Here is a 20,122-nt window from a genome sequence, read left to right on the forward strand (position 1 = left end):
ATTTAGGAAAGTTATTACATTAAAAATTGCTACACATTTTTAAACTCGGTAAGAAAAAAAAAACGTTTAAAAATATTCATGATTAAACTTATTTTGTATTTCAAATGTTTGATTTAAATCAAGTAAAACAAACTTTTCAAATATTAAATATGCTTTTTATCAACAAAAAAATGGGTACTTTATAAATTTGTTTTAAAATAATTTTTAAGTGATTTTCTTAAATTAGATCAAAATTATGCAAGGTTGTACTAAAAGTAATATTAATAAGAGGCCGTGAACAAAGATACAAAGCCTTGAGAAGATTAATTTTGAGGGAGAGGTAACAAGTACCACATCACGCATTTTAGTTCAAATATATTTTAGTAATTTAAAATGCTTATATTTTTAAAGGATGTAAGTTAAAATAAAAGTTGCACTTCACTCTTTTGTTTACCAGTTTATTTTAATAGCGCTTTTTCTTGACAATATTAATCTGAATTAAAGCAATATTGTAGAAATTATTTTATGCTCTAATTATATTATAACACTTTGTTATTTAAAAATAAAATTTAATGTGATCTATAAATAAGTTTCTGTATTTCGGGGTATGTGTTTATCTAATTTAGTTTTACTTCTGATAATGGTATGTGCACTTAGCAAAAAAGGGAGATCAAAGTTATTGAAAAATATGAGTTTAATCATGGGCTCCCATTTTATTGCTCATCAAAATAAGACATGTCAAATGTGATTAATTTTTTTGGAATTACTAAAAACTGTCATTGCCAGATTCAGTATAGTGTATAGATTTTATCGTTTGAGAATAAAATTGCACTTAGTTTTATTAGTTGTCAAAGCCAGATGTATGTTTAACAAAAAGAAAGGCATTTATTCATATAGATCAGAAGAATTAACATAGAAAGCGGTCCAACAACTAAGCAACACAAACTGTCTTATTTAAGTTCCATAAACATGTTTGATGTTGCGTAAATACATAGTTTAAACTGCTTTCAAACTAATTTTATAAAGGTAGTAACAAAACATTTTTAGAACTTCTAAGCGCCGCAAGTGTTCCTAAAACATACTTTCAACTGCTTTAAAAGTATTCCTTGATGTAGAAATTAACATTGAGATGTTTGTAAACGTTTTGAATGTGGCTTAAATTTATAGTTCTCTTTTGTTTAGGAGTTCAATTGTTCTACTAGTGTTGATCAATCTAGTTTAATTTTCCAACTCTTTAAATTTTTTTTTCAGATTCAAATTTAGCAATTTCAAAACACAATTTTAGTTATTTCTCAGTAAATTATCGAATTTTAACTATACTATTTGAGCCGCATCTAACAAGATAATGAGTAATAACATTTGCATATTACAATGAATGTTAATATTTACTTCCATGTATTTAATGCATATTGAAGATATTCAAAGCCGTACACTAAATTCTTATAGCTAGCTACGTGAAGCTTAAGCAATTAAAAGGCTTTGTTTAGTTTGTAAAGGGAAATTTGTCGATATTATGTTAAAGGAAAACACTTTTAAATGTGCAAATTAAAGAGTTAGAAAGGTAAAAAATTGTGAATCGAAAGTTTCTAATTGGTTCAAATTTCGCAGATTTCTTTAAGTAAATTAGAAATGGGACTTTTCCCTCTAAAAAAAAAATTAGACTTTATTTTGATAACTAAATTTTAATTTTGAAAGGACACAAAATCCTAGGAATTTAATTTAAGAAATTTTTATCAAAAGTAATTACAAAACGATAGCTGAATGACTTACTGCAATATGCATTTCGAAAAAAAAAAAATTTCAATTTGAGGATAAACTAAACTCAAACTTATTTATTTAAAAGCATTTAAGGTATATACAATTTCAGAAATTCATCTCAAAAACAGATTCAACCCTAACAAAATACTGCCGATGCTTGATTCGCATCGAATAATCATCTATGTGATTTTAAGTTATTTGCGTGATGTTTTATGCTTTGTCACATTATGAACTGTTCAATACGCTCAAAATCTTACTTGGTATCAAGTTTAATCCTTTGATAGTTCAAATTAGTATACAGTATTGTGGTTAAGGGATCTTTATTTTGGTTCAACATGGAACCAACGTGTCTGAAAATTTATCAATTAAAAGAATGATAAATTAAAAATTCACTTGTATTAAATGAAGTTACATGTAACACTAATTATTAACTTCATCAAAATTTTGCCAAAGATTGTAAAATTAGATAGTCTTAAAAGTTAGATATAGGATAAATGAGCAAAAGCGAATTTAGCATCAACTGAATTTATGATTTACCACATACTTTCCAGATTTCCTTTATAATATAAACTTTGAGGTTAAACAAGGGCTAAGAAGATCCCATAAAAAGTTGTTTATACTCTAAACATGTTTTTATCCGATTTTTTTTACTTAAATAAGCTAAACGAATTGTGCAGTTGGTATTAGGATTAGCAATTCTATTTTTACTAGTGTTTCAAATAGTAAAATAAAACAAGTTTAAAATAAAGACTAAAAGTAAAAGAGTAAATGCTATTTGAAACGACACCACGGAAGTAAGATTTCTGAATGTTTTAAGAAAAATCATTAAATACACATTAATACATACAAGACTAATTTATTAGTTCCTCATTTTAAATGTACATCAAAACTAAGAAAAATTTGTCAAATTTTAACATAGAAATAAACCGCTCACAAATTCCAGCATATATACAGTATAAGTTCTAATATACAAGACTACCAATGCTTAAAAAATTTCTATTGCCAAACAGTTCAAACAAAATTTCACATTTGTCAATACTAATTTAGTTATACATGCAACTGTGATGAAATTACTGTGATGAACTACATATAAATGATCAATTAAGAGAAACTTTACTACAGTTCACTAGTTTACAAGAACTAAAATTTAATGTTCGTTCAAAAACTAGAATTTGGGGAACAGAAAAAAAAATTCTATTTAAATGAATTTCTTTTCGCACTTTTTCTAATTAAACATATTAGATTAGCAAGAATAAATTGCAAGCTTTCTATGCTCATTATAACAAAATGATTCTTATTAAGAGACTACATTTATTAATTCAGTGAAGTGATATTTCGATTGTTTTCCAACTAAAATTTAAAATAAACTATCACTTAATTTATTAATTTCAGTTACAAATTTAATTTTATAAAATTTTCGGGGTTTTAATTATCAATGTTAAACTTCGTAGCCTCGTAATTTTGAATCATACCCAAAAGGCATACGTTTCTCAAACTCTGAAAAAGTCTTGAGTGATAACTTTGAAAAACTAACCGAACTTTTGTTAAGTCTTAACGTTACATGTAGTAAGGATTCAGCATTTTTAAAAAACTAGAGTATGAAATGGATAATTGAAACTAAATAAAATTCATGCTACTGAAAGAAAAAGACTTCATACTGAAAGCAATTATTAATTCCATTTGCTATTATAAGCAATTTCCTCAACATTTAATGAAATTATAAAATGAACTTATACAAATTTAAGTCTTCCTCCAGACAGTTATTTACTTTCTACTGAATTTTTGGTTCAACACAACATTTATAGGTCGCACATTAATAAGCATCAATTCACGACAAAAACAGCAAACAAGATGTTGAAAATACAAATTGAACATTGACTGAAAGTTATAATTTGAGTTGAAAACTTATTTACTTAGGATTATACAACTTAATTCCTTATCTCTATTGAATATCCACATTTTTGTTCTATTATCTCTATAGCAGGAAAGAACATTAATAGAAATTTATAAATTTCAGGCTGTTTAAAAAAAAAGGTAGATTTGAAAAATTACAATTACGCTGAATCCGTGAGATCAAATTCATGCCTTTTCTTTTAAAAGCAGTATTTGAAAGAAAATCTGTAGAAACATTACTAATACCCTATAATCTGTTACACATTCAATATGTAAAGTGCCTCAATTGAGGAATTGAAATAACATATGCAAAATCAATGATCTGAATCTGATAAATTTACTTCACATTTTGTTTTTTAAAAATTTCTTTCTTATTTAAAAAAGTAAATTACATAAAAAGGATCAAGATTTTTTTTTAAATGTGAGATTTAGAATACATTTTACTCTTATTTTATGCCACAGTTGAGATAAATTCTAGCTTTTAAGGCTCAGTTTTAACAAAAGTTAATTGAAAAGCTCGTATTTAAAGTGACAGTTTGATTTGAGAAACACCATTAAATAAACATCAATACTTACAAGACTAATTTATTGTTTCCTCATTTTAAAAATGCACATCAAAACTGAGAAAAATTGGCACAAATTATAACATCGAAATAAACCGCTCACAAATTCCATCATACATACAGTACAAGTTCAAATATACAAGACTACCAATGAAAAAATTTCTATTGCCAAACAGAGTTCAAACGAAAATTCCCACGTAAATGCTAAATTTAGTTATACATGAAATTTTGATGAAATTTAGCACTACTACATATTAATGATGATTTAAGAGAAAACTTTACAGTTTACAAGAACTAAAATTTAAAGTTCGTTCAAAAACCAGAATTAGGGGAACAGAAAAAAAAATTCTATTTAAATTTGTTTTCCTACTTTTTCGAATTAAACATTAGTAAAAATAAATTGCAAGATTTCCCTGCATTAAAACAAAATGATTTTTTATTGACTAAATTTATTAAATTTAATTCAGTGAAGAGTGATATTTCGATTACTTTCCAACTAAAATTTAAAATAAACTATCACTTCTTAATTTATTAATTTCAGTTATTTATTTTATTTTATAAAATTTTCGGGGTTTTAATTATTAATGTTAAACTTTGTAGCTTCGTAATTTGAAATCATACCCAAAAGACAAACATTTATCAAGCTCTGAAATTGTCGTGGGTGATAACTAACCGAACTTTTGTTAAATTTTAACGTTACAGTAAAGTTATCCGCATATGCAAATAGACAAAAAGCAACGAAAATCTCCAATAGGTAGCCTGAGAAGGGGACTCAAACCCATGATCCCTTTTATCACCGAGTATATTTTACGTTAAAACTGGAGTCTGGGAGAGCCGCAAGCCTAATTTAAATCGACCAGGTCATCATCATCTCTGGGATTTGAATTAGAGTCACCTAAATAAGAGGCAAGCGCTCTATCCCTTGAACATTTGTTTTCATACTTCTACGAAATATGAAAACTAACACAGCACGAAGCCGAATTGTCCAAAATCAGAAATTTGAGTAAGTGAATCTTGAAGTTCCGAAACGGCTGAAAGAGTGTGAAACACAAAGCAAAAGCGGTAGCGGCCGTCTACCACTTCCACTTCATGCATCACATTCTCCCAGTCACTTCGAAACTTCTGATTATTTCTTGCAAGTTCCTGTTTCATATTGTCCTAACACAGCACGAAGCCGAATTGTCCAAAGACAGAAATTTGAGTAAGTGAATCGTGAAGTTCCGAAACGGCTGAAAGAGTGAAACACAAAGCAAAAGCGGTAGCGGCCGTCTACCACTTCCACTTCATGCATCACATTCTCCCAGTCACTTCGAAACTTCTGATCATTACTTGCAAGTTCCAGTTTTATATTGTCCTATGTTGCATTAATTCAGCAATTCTCATTTCGGTATGAAATTCTCTAAATTTATGCTTTCTTTCAACGGAAGAAAAGTTGCTTTCAGTAATAAAAATTTAGGATCTAATAGTTTGGCTAACCATTGGAGTTTTCGCCGTTTCTTTTCCATCTAATGCAAATGCTGCGCACTAAAAAAATATTAGGGGAATTTTCGCTTTTAATTCAAACTAAAAAGATAAGTTCGGAAAAGATTTTATAGAAATTACGGAGACTCGCGTGTCCACTTTTAGAACTGGAAAAACCGGAACGCGTGGTAATTTAAGAGTTACGAAACGGCTATTCATTTCCACTAAAAGTTAAAATAATCCATCTTTCCTTAATTAATCGCAGTAATAGTTAATGACTTTTTCTGAAACATCTTGTTAAGTAACGCAAAACAATTTTCATTACTATATTAGAGACAATCTCTGGGATATAAAGCAGATTTATAAGATTAAATTTTATTAACGTTTATCGGGTCTATTTAGAAATAGAAGCTAATTTAAATGTAGAAAATTAGTTATTTTCGAAAGGAAAAAAAAAGATTTATAAAGTCCCTTTAAATTTTAGTTCTTTAATTTAACATTTAAAGAGGATTCAGCATTTGAAAAACTAGATGAAATGGATAATTTAAACAAAACTAAGTTCTCGTTACTGAAAGAAAAGACGTTCGTACTGGAAAACAAGCATTTCAAACCATTGAAAACATTAAGCAATTTCCACAGCATTCAAAGAAAGTACAAAATAAACTTTAATACAAATTATGATCTTCCTCCAGACAGTAATCTACACATTTAACAGAATTTTTGACTACACAACATTTATAGGTCGCACATTAACAAGCATAAATTCATAAAAAATGGAGAGAGAAAAACAAAGATGTTAAAAATACAAATTGAACATTGACTGAAAGTTATAATTTGAGTTGGAAACAGATTACTTTGTATTATACAATTTAATTCCTTATATCTATCGACAATACCCCATTTTCGTTTTATTATCTTTCTTTATAGCAAGGAAAGAACATTAATATAAATTTATAAATTACAGAATGTTTAAAAAAGTTAAATTTTGAAAAATTACAATTACGCTGAATCCTTCTGATAAATTTCATACCCTTTCATTTAAAAAAAACAGTATTTTAAAGCAAATCAGTAGAAACTACTAATATCCTATAATCTGTTACACATTCAATATGTAAAATGCCTCAGTTGGAGATTTGAAACGATATGCAAAACCAATGACTGAATCACATAAATTGAACTTCATAATTTTGCTTCTTTTAAAAAAATTCCTTTATTTAATGCAAACTAAATTACATTAATACGTCAAAAAGCCCATTGAAATTAAAATTTGAGATTAGATTTTAAATGTGATATTTAGATAACTTCTACTCTTATTTAATGCCACAAACTCAGCGAAAACTTTACCGTAATTCCTGCTTTTTCAAGGCTCTGTTTTAGTAAAAGTTAATTGAAAGCTCGTATTTAAAATAACAGTTTATACTTTGACAGTAAAGCTTCTGTTCTGCGGAAAATAGTCAGCACACTTCCCACACTAGTTTCAGAAAAACAAAACACTGCTTTTCATGCAAAATCAGTGCGTGCTCATGTTTGATTTAAAATAAAATTTTATTCTACTTAATAAAATTTTTATAGCAGTACCCAAACACTTATACTTAGCAACCTTTTCTTAAGATACCCGTCACTATAGCAGAAACTTCAAATTTGAATTAAAGAGAAATTAAAAAGCTCATTTAAACCTCGCTCTCAAAAATATGTAAAGGAGAATCCTATATAAATATTGTTCTGTGAAACTGGCGATCGTCCTTTAACAAAGGCTTATTCCGGATTTTTTGAAATCCTGAAAATTCTACCTATACATTTCTGGAGATAAAAATTTCATATTTTTACTAATCTTTGTGAAGTCAATATGATTACTGGTTTTTAGGAGAAAAAGTCATAAGTAATTTTCGAATTAAACTGAAGTTATGGACTCTTTAAATTTAAATTATGAAAAACAGGCATTTAAAATTAAGTTCGGTGATTGGGAAGCAAATTTCTGATCAAAGACACTGTCTTAACTGCTTTACTTTTTTTTTAGCCAATTATACTTGCTTTAAATTGTGTGCTTAAGATCATGCTTATAGGTTTTGAACATAAAATTCTGAGACTAATATTGTACTACTACAGAGTTTATTCAAAAATTTTAGACTCATCGATATTATTTAACTATATTGTGGTTGTAAGTGTTTCATTATTCCTAATCGTTTCTAAATTTCGTATGAGCAACGACGTAGAAATGTCTCATTATCTACAATATGTCTTTGTTGAAAATAAATAAAAGACCAAGAAATTTGAACTTTAAAGAAGAAATTTAAGAATAACATATCTACTACGACCACAGTGACTAGAATTCCACTTTTTATTTTTCTCAACAAAAAAGCAATCTGAACATATTGAGGCAAACAAGAAATTCAAGTAAATGTTGTTTCAAGGTATGAAGTTAATCTACCAGTAAAGTACATTAGATAATTCAGTACCTTTAAATTAAAATCTAAAATTACAGAATAATTTAACATTCTTACAATTTAAAACTGGTTCAAAATTTGAGATTATCCAACACCATTTATAAAGGCTAGTGATCTAATTGACCTAAGCATTTTTAAAGAATCAATATTTTAGTCATTTCTAAAAATATTTACTTTAAACAAGATATTGTAACTATATAGTATGGAAAGGAACAGATATTCTGTTATTCATAATCTTCAGAATTTACAAATTTCAGCAATTTTTATAATTCATTTTCTTTATAATAAGAAATCCGGATTCCAATCTTAAGTTAAATATTCCACGCAAATCAAATCTTATTTTGCTTCAGAAATAAGTTAGTGTTAGGTTTCTGTTAAAATAAGTTATAGAGTTACTTGTTAGTGATTTACTCAGAGCAAAATAATATTTGAATTTCTTCTGAAGAATTCAGAAGCCACTTAATAAGAATTTTAATAAAGATTTCCCCCTATTAAAAACTTTTGCCTGAAACGTAAGGGACGTAAAAATTAAACTTTACGTAAATAAACTAAATATGTTTAGAAACTTAAAAATCCAACTAAACATTAAGGGGTCTTGTTGAGATATTTACATAAAACGCAATTTTATTTCATCTTTTTCAGTCTTCACTTCAAACTTTCCCTTATTTGCCAATATTTTCTTTCGCCATCAAAAGATTTAAAGTTAAATAAAAATATTAAAAATTTCTTTATTTACTAACTTAAAACAATTATCCACTTGCAAAGCTTTTCAGGTTCTATTAAATCTTTAAAGACTTTAAAATGAGAGCAAATAAATTTTTAATATACGTGGAGGTGGAAAAAAAAACTCCAAGTCACTGTGGTGCTTAGAATAAGGATAAATCACGGTAATTCTTTAAGCTTTTTTTAGACAGAAAAAAATAGAATTTTGATTTAAAAATGAATGATCTAGAATATTCTTAAACACTTTATTAGTCCTTTCCGAAGCTACGAATTTAGAATGAAAACTTTAGTGGTGCAGAACACTAGAAAGTTCGTCCTTAGACATTACATTGAAAGTAAAGATACCGTAGCTCTTAGTTATTTAATCAGTGGTTGCAAAAAATCCGTGTGTTTAGTTTTACATTTCTAGTGTTTTGTTAAGTATGTCGAATTAGTAATCGTTTTTATTAAGCTTCTTCCGATATTTACTTGCGTCCCATATCTATTTCTTGAAGCTAATTACAAGCAAAACATTTTGCTATATTTTAATAAAAAAGTAAACTAGTTACTAAATAAATATGTTAGATTATTGAAATTACATAAATACTTTATTAAATACAAAAAAGTTCTCATTGAAAAATTTATCAAGTGTATTTAAGATCTTTTAATGATGAATAAACTTTTTAGATCTAGAAGTGAGTCGTATTGAGCAGTGAGTCACCAAAAAGTCACCGGTTTTTTTTTTCACGCTGTATTTTATAACTATAAATTATTAAAGAGCTAAATACGTTTGTTACTTCTTTTGGCCTAAATACAAAATGAAAAAGTGCAAATTGGTTTAATGAAAATTCTGTGTTGAAGACTTAAAAAAGGAGGGGTCTGTTAAAACTAAAATTACTTCTGCGAATCTAAGAAATTTACGACTGCCAACTATTTGGGAAGTCGCAGAAACAAGGAAAACATATGAAGATAATGTTTGAAATTTCCAGATTACAGTAGATTTCTAATCTAAATGTTAGAATGTTTCTGCTCTGTTTAAATAATAAACATCTAAATGTTTTAGACCATTTAGTTTAGTCGGACTGATGGTCATTTTTAATATTGAAAATATTAAATAGCCATTATGTAATTTTATAAATATTAATACTTTATATTCGATTGCCGATTACACAATATAGATTACTAAAAGTAGTTTCTAGCCCTTGGAAAATTTGAATTTTGTTATCCCTTACGGTGAACGTATTTATATATTGTATTTCTCTACCGTTTTACTGTTTAATAGTAAGTTTATCTAGTTTTTAAATTTAATATTATTCTATTTTTATAATTTAAGTTTTATCCCTTTAGTTTTTCCCATTACTTATAACCATTATATTTTACTATTGAATCACAATTTTTAAACTTACTACTCTAATATAGTAAATTTCCGTTTAATGCAGCAATTTATTAATCTGTATCCACATTTAAAATAAAAAGAAACAATGCCATATTGAGTTGGAATTTTGGATTTAAGTTAGATAATCAGTAAATTTAAATTCACTTTTCATAAAAATTTAATTTTTGGAAATTATATTTACCCAACCTGCATGTTTTAAATGCAAAAACATATTAAGATTTTTATCTCACCCGTTTCAAGCTTTGAAAACATTTAGATTTGTTATATTTTTAAAGAAATTAAAATGTAAGATCTGCAACTTTTATTTAAACTTATAAATTACTTTGCTTATTCAACTGTTTATGAAGACTGAATGGTTTTAATGTTGAAATTAAGATAGATTACAATTTCAACGCGCCAATTCATATTACTATTAATTCCAGCATTTATCGTAGAATTAACTAAATAAAGACTTAAACCACTAATATAAAAAAAAAAATAGAAGTCCAACTTATGATTTTCAGTCAAACTATTTGCAAATTAAAGATTTCATTACTAAAATGCATTTAAATTTTTTTAAAAAAGGCATAGATTTAAAGTTTCAAAAAGTTACAATTATTTTAACAGATTTTAACATTTGAATAGATACGGCTTAATTTACAGGATTAAGAATGCATGTGTTTAACAAACTCTTTAACTGTCAGTTATTTGACTTCCTTTTCATTTCTTAACTCGTTCTGTACTGATAAAAAGGCAGAAGCATACTGATATGTAGATCAAAACAGGAAACAATTAGTTCGAGTTACATATTTGCCTCCGAACTTTATACTGTACAAAAAACATCAACTAAAATAGTATATTTTGAATCAATATTTTGAAACAGTTGTCAATTCTCTAAAACAAAGTTTTGAAAAAATTTATCAATACAGCTGCGAAATAATTTTTAAGTTCGAAGAAAAGTATAGACTAACTTATTGTAGGGTGTGGCAAAACTTAATTGCAAGTAGACTTCCATGAACTATTGCTCTGTTGTCGTTGCTCTGTCTATCGACGGGAATTTAGAGGTAGACATACTTCTTGTGATTCCGGTAGAAGAACTAGTGACTGCACGGAAATAGTGAAACTCCTGCTGTAAGAGAAAGACATTCATTAGTCACGAAGAAAAACTTAATCCATGCATAGTTTAAAAATCTTGATTTGTAAAACTTTCTTAAAATGTATCACCATTCCATCGATTTAGTTTAAATTTTGTATTTTAAAGTTTGAGTTCAAAATAAAAATTTGTTTTTGTACCGAATTTTTCAACCACTAACATATTTAAAGCTATTCGTTATATACAGGGACCAAGCAAGACAAATTCTGACCCAAGGTCCACAACATTTTCAGGGCCCCTAACAAAATATTTTGAAATTATATTTCTGGAGAGTAGTTCTAACTATAAAAAGAATCTATTGAACTGCACGATTCAGGAGAAACATTCTAAAAAATTTTGAAAGTTGACAATTGAAGATTATTTTTCTAAGATAAAGTTTAAACATGTAATTATTAAAGCAAAATATAAAACAAAACAATGTTGTATGAAAATAAAAATAGTTTGGTGACCACCAACAATTAAAATCAGTGATTTTTGCTAAATTCACTGATTAGCTGAATTATTTTAAAGATTGCAGCCTTCCATCATTTATAAGTGACTTTGCGAAAATGCATTCTAGTTGCATTTGCTTAAGCCATTGGAGTAAAGATTGCACCAATAAAAATTCAGCTGTACTTTCGAAATTGATTAGTGCAATGTTTATACGAGTTTGGTTTATCACAATATAAAGAAAATTTGAAACAAAAAATGCCTTTTGAGATACTGTTTCTTTCAGTATTTCTTTTTAATGAAATATTGTGGATTTCTTACTAATTTTGAGGCCCCCCAGAAAGTGTAGGCCCGTGCCTATTGGGCCTAGGCGATAATCAGGCCCTGGTTATATAAGATTATCTTTTGGTACACTAGTTTTCAAAACTATTATGCACAAAAAGTTTTCAATTAACTTTACCTATGATAATGTACCGAAAAGAAAACATTAAAAGGATTTGAGATTGAGTACCACCCAAATTTCGTTTACAAATCTATAAAAAGGTATATTGGTATTGGAGCATAAGTTTGTGTTCAATTTCGCTACCTATTTGTTTAATTATCATATTCATAATTGATTCTTACTAAGATCACTGTACAAAGTATAATAAGCACATGTGCAATTATAAGTATATAGCTTTTATAAGCACATTATAATTTAATAAGCACATAGTTTTTATTAAAATAGTAAAAGACACCATTTTTTAATTTTTACTTGTTTGCTTTAAGTTTAATTTTTCGAGTGAAAACCTTATTCTCTAAAGAAACCTGTTCGTTCTATAAAAACCGAAAAAGCCAGTGCTAGATCCAAGAAACAACTTAGTTTAAAAAACTCAAGGAATAGTTACGTTGAGCATTACATTCTTTCAGTATTTTTGAAATGTGTCTTATTAAGCCACTCCTTTAAGCGTACAAACGTTATGCATTAAGGCTATAATTTTATTTAAATCTGCCTATTTTATTTTCTTTCTACTCAATTTTTAACGATATTTTGAATAAAATTTTTATCACAATTTGTTTTTATGACAGTTTTTGATAAATTCAGGATTCAATGCAAGACGGCGACATTAAAGCAATATAAAGCTGAGCTCAAAAATACAATTATGAAACAAAATGACGGCTGAAATATGGCGAGCAAAAGTAAAAATAATACAGTACGTTTAAATAATTAATACTATAGCAATGAAAATATAATAATTTTCGTAATTTAATATTATAAATGAAAAGCAAATTATATTTCCGAAGTAATGTTACAAAATAACTCGAATTAGAAAATAACGCAAAAACCTGAAGAAAAAGAAAAGAAACATAACTTGTTTTTCGGTATATTTAGTCCATCTTTGCAATACGAACAAAATGGGGCATGTTTTTTCGAAAGAAACATCAAAGAAAACAAAAAAAGTTTAGATAATTACCTCGTGAAACTTCTTGGAGACAAGTTTGGAAAGTCATTCAAACATTGTAAAATGTCAAATGATAAGATATAAACTAAGTTTGTCAAGAGTATTAACTTATCCAACAAATTGAAAAATTGTATTAATTTAACACTAACTAATTACTCTGATAAAAATGTAACAGTAAAGTAAAATTCCTATATATATATTTCTGAAATAAAAATTTTAAAGTTACACTTAAAACAATTTTTGTTAACATATTTTTCATTAAATTGTACTATCGTCGGTCCAAAAAGTAAATTATAATCTTTGGAAAGATTATGAATACTTAATTTGGGATATATTGAAACTGCCTACACATATTCTGGTTGAAAATTAAGTTTCTTCTTTTGGCCAAGGATCATAATCTTCTGGCCCACAGTGCAACGTAGAGCTTTATCGTTTATTGTCTTTTATCATCGCCTTCTAAATTATAATTTCATTGTAATATTCAGCTATTTTTAAAGTTGCCTGTTAGTAAAACGGCCTCAGTGAGAAAAATAAATGAAAACAATTCAGTAAATTATTTAAATTATCATTTAAACAAAAATGCGAAAAGTTTCTTGAAAATAATTAATTGAATATATCACTTACCGGAAAAGGATACTGTTGAAATATACATTCGCACTGGCAAACTTTAAATTACATCTGCGATCAGGAAGATGCAACGGAATATTCGATTTAGGATAAATTGTCCGATTTCTTTTCATTTTTGAAACTACATAAAGTTCGATCAAAACCACTAATCTAAAACATCCGTACACCATATACATTGAATATAAAGAAAAAACGTCAAAATTATCGTATATAACTACAACCACTTAATAGAAAAAATAACAATTTCGGTGGAAAAATTCAAGACAGTCACAACCTGATCGCAAAATCTTAGGACAGAGGAACAAACTCTCGACATCGGACATATATATACTCCATAAAAATGCCGATAACGATTATTTTATACAAAAATTTAAATTTGAAAAGGGGCCTCCCTAGCCGAGTGGTATCACCCGCAATAGGCTGTGCGAATCGTGAAGATTTCAGGTTCGTACCCCACCGTAACCCTGAATGTATTCTTCGTGATGTGCTTCAAGCATCACTGGCTGCGATCAGTGTTCGGGTGGGTGACCACTTGGATCAGTCTGTGTAGGGACCGAGGGTGTGCGGTATTGGTCCTCGTTAAATTGTTCTACCGTAAAGTGCTTGACTTCGCGTGCAGATCGTGCCATCCCCTCTGCAAAGTATCAAAATTGTGATGGCATGTCTTAGGATCATTCTCAGGGATGTTTCCCAGATCGTCACCAATAGCCTATAGTGCAGCTCTAGTGTGGCGTAAATGAACTACAACATCGTGATGTCTTTCACTAAACTGTTCTATCTGTCCTTCTACTTGATAAAGGTTTAATAGCCTAAATTGAGCACTCAAGTCTTCAAATGTATGTAATTTCAATAAAGCAACACCGAAATGCTCGAGATTTCTAAAAGGTTAGTTTCCCGAAATTGCAGCAAGGAGAATTGTTGTATTCATTGTTCTGCAGCAGAAGTATTAATAGTTACAAATGTTCTGCGAGTTTCTTTAAAAGTAATCAAACAACTCTCATTTATTTTATTGTAATTTTTTTGATGAACATTTCGTTTTATTTTGCAAACAAAAATTTCAAAAAACAGAAATCCTACTTAGTTACTACTCAATTACTGAATTAATTTGATTTCTTTTTTTATATTAGACATTTTAGTAACATAAAGTAAGTACGTAACATAAAGTATCTATATATAACTTTTTTATATTGGTAAGTAGGTAGGTACTTTATTTGCGTCGCACTAGAGCTGTTGTTGTTGTTGTAGTTCATTTACATCACACTAGAGCTGCACAATGGGCTATTGGCGACGGTCTGGGAAACATCCCTGAGGATGATCCGAAGAAATGCCATCACAATTTTGATCCTCTGCAAAGGGGAGCACTAGAGCTGCACAATGGGCTATTGGCGACTGTCTGGTAAACGTTCCTGAGGATGATCCGAAGAAATGCCATCGCACTTTTGATCCTGAGCAGAGGGGACGGCTTCCCTGCTTTGGTAGCCCGACGACTTGAGCGCGAGGTTGAGCTCTTTACAGTAGAACAGTTTAACAAGGTATTTTCCTTTAGAACTATGCTTAACGTAGTTTTCAGTTCCATGTAGTTTTAAAAATTAAAAGATTTTAATCTACATGAAAATCAAGACAGAAACTAACTTCCTTCCTTCTTGTATGACTCTCCTCACGCTAATATTGAAAGCATGCGAAGTGTTGCCATAGGTAGAGAGTTCTATTTTTAGTAACTCGCTAATTTCAACTGCCTTATTTCTTCCTCAGGGATGTTTCCCAGATCGTCGCCAATAGCCCATTGTGCAGCTCTAGTGCGACGTGAATGAACAAACAAACGGCCTTATTTCTCGGTGGCTGTGCTGCACTGCAACCTCCTGCTATCGATTAAGCCTCAACCCTAAACTACATTAATGGAAAAATAGAGCTATAAGCTAATGCAAAGATATCGAGGCAACCTATATCAATTTAGTTCGTAGTGTTTATCACTTGGAAGCGGTAAAAAGATTGACTGAAATCAGAATTAATTGCATATTCTACAGTATTATTTGAATAAAAACATATAACGCTATTTTAATCATAACAAATGAATGTATTTGAATATCTTTAGAATAACTTAGCCGATATTTAACAGAGGATCTCAAAACAGAAAAGAAAACTATGCTTAAGTTTTATTATCACCCTAAAACTTATTATTTACCACTTTATTAAAGAGTAAATATTTCAAAAAGGTCAAATGCCAAATAGCAGATTAAGAAATAAAGGTTAAAAACATTATCTGTAATTTAAATTTTAATAATGCTTGGTTGTAATTTCATGAGTTTTCGCATAGCCCATTCGAACGGTTCAAAGTAGAAAGTTTTAAGCAAAATACCTCGATACTTTGAACAAGTCTTTCATTTTTATGTATACGTAAATGACCGAAATTACTGGTGGTTGACATCCACCGGTGAATGTTGACAATCACATAGTCGCTTTGGTAAATGTTCGAAATATATAATATGTCTAGTTTAGAGCCACTGCCCGATATACCTTACACTGATGTTATTTTAAGGTTCAATGCCAGTGCTCCAAACATCTCCTAATCTACACCCTAGCACCTATGTGATTGTTGACATTCGCCGATGAAAGTCGACATTCTCTTGATTTCGGTTATTTTGCTTTTTTTTATTTTCTATGACTGTCGTTGAACAGAAGACCCAATTTAGATTTTACGACAACTAATGCCTTGAAATTTTGAACCAAATCAAGAAGACAAGGAAACTCCTGGATCAAAAACCCCAGATGTATGATTTGTTGATGGAACATGGAGGAATTCAAGATTCGACAGATTTAACGTGCATCAGTCGCACGGGGAGTCTACGGTCGGCGGAGATCGAACCCACGACCTCTTGGACATGGGCCAAGTGCCCTGCCAACCAGGCTATATCGGTTATTCACGGTAACATCGGTATACCTCAAACCAAAAATATTTTCTTTCTCTGATATTAAAAACTATAACGCCGGGAAATTAAAAGATGTTTTATGCGAAAAACACTTTCAGGTAAGTTCAGGATTTAGTATTAAATTATTCAGAAACCGATGTTATTATGCTGCATTTGGATAAATTTAAAAATGATAACAGTGTAAAATTTGCCTTTTGTAGTTAATATATTCATGTTTCTTTTTCAATAGTTCTGTAAAATAATATTCAGGTTCATTAAATCAAACTTTATCAAATAAAGAACAAGATACTCGTGTTGCAGCTAAGGGTTATCCGCTTAGAATTTAGATGAAAATCCTTCTCTTTTCTTCAAAAATCAGATCATCTAAACCAGTAACATGATTAACTCGAAGGTTACTTATTTGAATTTTGACGTTATTTGTACATGTACAAAATTAAACTATTGTTTTTGTATTCTGTTTTTTTTTTTTTTTTTTTTTTTTTTTTTGGACAGTTCTTCATATACGAGGTTTGCTATTTATATTTCTGGCCTAATAATGAAAAAACAAATATGTAGGATCGAAATTGGTTTTATTGTTTTTCAAAATATTCTCCATGATGATCAATACACTTTTGCATGCGTTTGAACCAATTTTCAAAGCACTTTTTCCAGTCCGATTGAGGTAACTCCAAAACATGCGTTTTGAATGCATCAACCGCTTCTTCGGGGGTCGAAAATCGTTGTCCACATAATTTATTTTTGATGTGAGGGAATAAGAAGAAGTCATTGGGTGCCAAATCAGGGCTGTACGGTGGATGACCCATCATTTCGATCTTTCGCTCCGTCAGATATGCCTTTGTTTGAGTCGATGTGTGAGAGCTCGCATTGTCATGATGAAGAATGATTCGCCTGTTCTTCTGCTTTTTTCGAATTTCTCCGATGATTTCTGGCAAACAAATGGTCGTGTACCATTCAGAATTGACCGTCCTGCGTTGCTCTAACGCCACTGTTGCCACATGACCGTTAATGCCGAAGAAACAGGCAATCATTTGTTTCGATGTGCTTCTTCCTCGAACAACTTTTGTTGGTTTTGCCTCGTCTTGGAAGACCCATACAGTTGATTGCTGTTTTGCTTCCGGCTCATATGCATAGATCCATGATTCGTCACCTGTGTAGAAGTTATAACAGCCTTTGATGTACCTTGAACTTATTTTTCTAACATTTCCTTGCACCAATCGACACGAGCCTTTTTTTGAGCATTTGTCAGATTATGCGGGATCCAACGCGAACAAATTTTTTTTACGCTCTAATGTTCATGCAATATTTTATTGATGCTAGTCATACTGATGTCCAAAGACGCCTCTATCTCACGGTATGTCACATGACGATCTTGCTTTATCAGTTCACGCACAGCATCGATCTTTTCTGGCACAACAACGGATTTTGGACGACCTGCACGGGATTCGTCCTGGATCGAACATCGACCACGATTAAATTCGTTATACCAATTTTTTACAGTGCTGTAGGATGGCGCTTTATCGCTGAATAAAGAATTAAGTTCATCGAAGCACTCTTGTCTTGACAATCCACGTCGAAAGTTATGAAAAATAATGGCACGGAAATGTTCACGATTCAATTCCATTTTTTGAAAGAGAAGAACTTTTCAATTTACTGTCAACAACACAAATGAAGCTATAATGGTAAATCGTCTGCTGAATTTATGTTTAAAAATATCAAACTTTCGATTAAAATCGTCAATAAATATAAATAGCAACCCTCGTATAATCTCTACATGAAATATTTTTCAAAGCAAATATATCGGCAATAAGTATTTTCCATGATTTTTTGACGCATTCGGTTCAAAATCAGCTTCATTAATACCCGGCCTAACAATTTATTTGCGTTTTTTTGGGTTTACGGCTAATAATGTTCAACTCCGTAGATTTGCAATTTTGAACCCAATCCAGAAGAGTAGGAAACTCCTGTATCTAGAAATAAGAGAAGTTTACCTTCGTGGAGGAATTTATGATAAAACTAAGCCGCATTTGCTTTCCATTGAGGAGAAAACCACATACGGCTAGCATGACGGCAAGGGGACCCGTGATCCGTCTACCATGGGGATATCTTACGTCAGCACTATGGTCCATGCGAGCCGGGTGCTGTATCTGTTAGCCATCCCGAGAATTCGAAATCATTTCACCTCATTTTGAGACTCTATCCCTTGAGCCACCACGACTCTAAAATAATGGCGACTCGTGGTGGGCTCGAATCACCAAACTTTCGGTTAAAAATGCTCTACAGTGGACAAATATTCAATCCAAATAATATACTTCATATATTTTTTGACCCTAATTTTTATTGCGCTTAAGTTAAATATTATATACCTTCATGTGCCCCAGTTAGATTAACGACCAAATGAATGAAAAAAAAAAGAAGGGGAGAGTCGGGTAGCCCCGCTCACTTAAGGAGTGTTGCTTATATTTTTGTATAATACTGAGTAATAATCAACATTTTTGTATGTTTCTATTGTTTTATCATCTAATTAAATATTGCAAAAAGAATAAACCAAAAAAAGAATAGTTAAACTTAAAAAAATAGAAATTTAAAAAAACATGTTTTTCAGCCCCGCCCAGTTATAAAAATTGTGTTTTTTGGCTATTTTTTCAGGTGTAAATGAGAATGACAAATGTATTGAAAATAGATAAACCTCATTTATCATTTTTATCAAAAAATTATTTTATTTATTACATATTTATATACTTTTAGTGAATTCCATCATTTAATAACAACAAATGTCATACTTTTTATCATTATTAATGTATATTAATATATTTTAGTATTAATATATATTTATATTAAATATTTAACGAAAATAATTTAATTTAAGTCACAATAATTAAAAACAATAGTTGTTTTTTAATATAAACTTATTTGGTTGATTTCTTCTTATAAACTTAATATAAAATACTTCTTATAATATTACAAATTCACTTTGTATTTTGATTGCATTCAAATGCTTCTGTAGATTGACTCGTTCACAAATAAGTGAAAATAAATAAGTAAGCAAATAGCTTATCATAATATTTATGATTTCTTGATATTAAATTTAATTTGGATATATCAATTACATTTTAAAAATATTTAATTTTTCATTTTTAAATATATAAATTTATGTTTCATATAATATTAAGACATATATTTGTTGTTAAAAATGCATATAACATTCAAATTTGAAGTAATAAAATAATAATCTTTGCAACCGTACATTTATCTACGAAATAAAATTGGGCGGTGATAGCCGACATTCATGTGAGCGGGGCTACCCGAAATCCAATTTTTTTATGAATTTGTAATTACTCGAACAATTTTTTACATACAAACTTCTTTCTC

The 20,122-nt window shown here is 29.5% G+C and overlaps 1 long non-coding RNA gene across 1 annotated transcript; it reads right to left on the reverse strand.

Moving 5' to 3' along the window:
* Positions 1 to 2,579: 2,579 nt before the first annotated feature.
* LOC147806600 (uncharacterized) lies at positions 2,580 to 14,132 on the reverse strand. Its single transcript, XR_015435992.1, has 2 exons — positions 13,824 to 14,132; positions 2,580 to 11,304 (listed from the first exon to the last, which is right to left on the reverse strand). It is a non-coding gene; the product is annotated as an uncharacterized LOC147806600 (long non-coding RNA).
* Positions 14,133 to 20,122: the final 5,990 nt, after the last annotated feature.

This window comes from Parasteatoda tepidariorum, chromosome 8, assembly GCF_982258835.1.
Source record: "Parasteatoda tepidariorum strain Cologne lab strain chromosome 8, Ptep-v5.0, whole genome shotgun sequence".
Taxonomy (NCBI): domain Eukaryota; kingdom Metazoa; phylum Arthropoda; class Arachnida; order Araneae; family Theridiidae; genus Parasteatoda; species Parasteatoda tepidariorum.